This window comes from Narcine bancroftii, chromosome 5 (assembly GCF_036971445.1).
Source record: "Narcine bancroftii isolate sNarBan1 chromosome 5, sNarBan1.hap1, whole genome shotgun sequence".
Classification (NCBI taxonomy): Eukaryota; Metazoa; Chordata; class Chondrichthyes; order Torpediniformes; family Narcinidae; genus Narcine; species Narcine bancroftii.
Window position 1 is genome coordinate 250,521,167 of NC_091473.1, and position 2,928 is coordinate 250,524,094.

At 40.1% G+C, this 2,928-nt stretch overlaps 1 non-coding gene across 1 annotated transcript; it reads left to right on the forward strand.

The window, feature by feature from the left end:
• The first annotated feature begins 1,326 nt into the window (after positions 1 to 1,326).
• Positions 1,327 to 1,399, forward strand: trnaf-gaa (transfer RNA phenylalanine (anticodon GAA)). Its single transcript has one exon. It is a non-coding gene; the product is annotated as a tRNA-Phe (tRNA).
• Positions 1,400 to 2,928: the final 1,529 nt, after the last annotated feature.

The following is a 2,928-nucleotide window of genomic DNA, read 5'->3' on the forward strand; positions in this document are numbered from 1 at the left end:
TTGCATGACATTATGTCTTACTTAAGTTTGGAGAAAATTAGATATAGCATTAAAGATGTCAAGGTTGAATTCAACGAGATGTGGGGCCCATTCACAACTTGAAGATTTAGCTGTGTGAATGCTCTGAGGATTCCCTGTCTGATGTCCAAGAGTCGCGATTCAATTCATATCTACTTACTACATGCAGGCTAACCTTGTTTAGTGGGAGGGGTAGGATTAGTTGGGGGGGGGGGGTCTTTTTTTCTTTTTTCTTTTCTTGTTTTTTTATTTCTAGAGAAAACCAGGTTATAGTAGACAGTCAATAATAATCCCATTATAGAATAGGATGAAGATTTATAGTGTCTATGTGTGATTTTAATTCTATCTTATTATTTTCTGAACATCAGAATCAGATATGTTCTCTGATAATTATGGTTTGTCAATGTTATGTATACACTATGAATTAAATTGAATTATGTAATCAGTTCAAAATCATGTCTAAAGTATTTTTTTATTAAAATCAATAAAAATATTTTATAAAGAAAGAACAAAGCCCTGTGGTGCTCTGGTACTGATGGAGATTGTGGAGGAGATGTTCTTACTAATCTTCACTGATTGTGGTCTGGAGGTGAGGAAATGCAGGATTCAATTCCATAGTGGGGTGTTAACTTCCAGGTCTTGGAGTATGTTGATCAGCTTTGAGGGGATGCTGATGTTAAATGCCAAACAGTAGTCAATAAAGAGCATCCTGTTGAATGCATCTTTACTGTCCAAGTGTTCCAGAGCTTTGAGTAGAGCCAGTGAGATGGCATCTGCTGTAGACTTGTTTCTATGACTGGCGAACTGACATGGATCCATGTCACCGGTCAGACAGGAGCTGATAGGCTTCAACACCAGCCTTTCAAAACATTTCATCACTGTTGATGCAAGTGCTACTGGTCCATTATTAAGGCAGGTTACTACACTCAGGAGATAGCTTTCCACAGGTCATAACTGCTCCTGCTGTACTGATCCCAGGGCAGGAATATAAAGTGAAGGGAGGAAAGTTTAGTGGAGACATCAGGGAGTGTTTTTTATGCAGAGAGTTGTGGGTGCCTGGAATGCCTTGCCAGAGATGGTGGTGGAGGCAGAAACATTAGGGGCATTTAATAGACTCTTAGACAGGCGCATGGATGGAATAAAACTAAAGGGTGACAGGGTAGGGAGGGTTTAGTACTTTTTTTAAAGGAATATATGGGTTGGCACAACATTGAGGGCTGAAGGGCCTGTACTGTGCTGCCATGTTCTACGCTCTATGTTCTAATGCACTGTGTTCTCCTGCAGAGCCAATTCATCTATCTAAGTGGTGCTGAAATAGATCAGTTGGGAGAGCGTTAGACTGAAGATCTAAAGGTTCCTGGTTCGATCCTGGGTTTCAGTAAATTGTTTGGGGAGGCACAGCTGGTGTAGCAGTTGGTGCAAGGCCTTTACAGAGGAAGTGATTGGGACTCGACCGAGGCTCGAATCCAGCGCTCTCTGTAAGGACTTTATATGTTCTGCTTGTGTCTGCATGGGGTTTTTCTTGGGGCTCCAGTTTCATCCCACTGTTCAAAAATGTACCAGAGGTGTAGGTTGATTGGGGGCATATTTGAGGTAAATTGGGCGGCATGGACTCATTGGCCAAAATGGCCTGTTACCATGCTGTATGTCTAAATAAATTTTTAAAAAATCATTAGTCTGAACCCATAACTCATCTCGATCCTTCCTTCCTCTCACAAGATGAAGGATTAAAATGCACTCCAAGAGCTACACAAACAAGTAATATGTAGATCACTTCCCCACTTATATTTAGTAAAGCCATTTACAAAATCTCGGGGATTTTTAAAGCAAGATGTATTTTGCTGATTTGATTGTTGCTAAATTGATGTCCAGCCTGGATGGTTATTGTTAGAATTTGACACAAAATATTATTATCACCAACACAGAGGAACAATAGCTCATAAAGTTCAGGATTTCCTTATGCTCCCTCAAGGCATTTTCACTTTGACAACAGCAGCCTTTTCCTTTTCTCTCTTAAACCTCCCCTTGTTACACTAATCAGGAACTGTTCCAACATCATTGAGGCCACTTTTATTTTGAACTAGGATTATTATCCATCTATTTTTTTGAATTTATTGTCCCTCTTTAATTCAATTATGTATACTATGGTAGTTTTTTTAACCTGTTCAGCTGCTGTAAGTGAATCTGTGGAATTTATCACATCATATGGCTGAGGTGGCCAAATCATTGCATATATTTAAAATGGAGATAGATAGGTCCCTGATTAGGAAGGGAATCAAGGGTTACGGGTAGAAGGCAGGAAAAAGGAGTTGAACATCATAGTAGTGGCAGGGTGGACTCAATGGGCTGAGTGGCCTAATTCTGCTCCTATACCTTATATATGTGACAATAAACATCCTTATTATCCTTTATCTCATACCAGTACTGGTTGTATCTTTTAAAACTTTCCTCCCAGACCCATTCACAGGGTGAGTGCAACAAGGGAAAATTAAATGGATATTATTCATTAATGTCCCACTGTCCATCAACTCATCCTTAAATAGAAATCTACATTGAAAATAATGTAGAAGCTGAAAAATTGCCATAGAAATGTGGATAATGAGATCAGGGAAGGTTGTGATGAAAATTTAGGGCATGTTAATATCCGGAAGAAGGAGCTGTTAGTTCTTTTCAAGTCCATTAGACTGGATGTGGTCTCTACCAGGTTATTGAGAGAGGCAAGAGAGGAGATTGTCAGGGCCTTGACCGATTTCTTCACAGCCACAGCTGAGGTCCCTGAGGTCCGCAGAATTGCCAGTGTGATCCCCTGCTTAAGAAGGCCAATAGAGAGCAAAATGAGGAAATGATAGGCCGTGAGCTTTGTATCAGTGGTGGGGAATTTATTGGAGGATTTACACACAACTGGTCAAG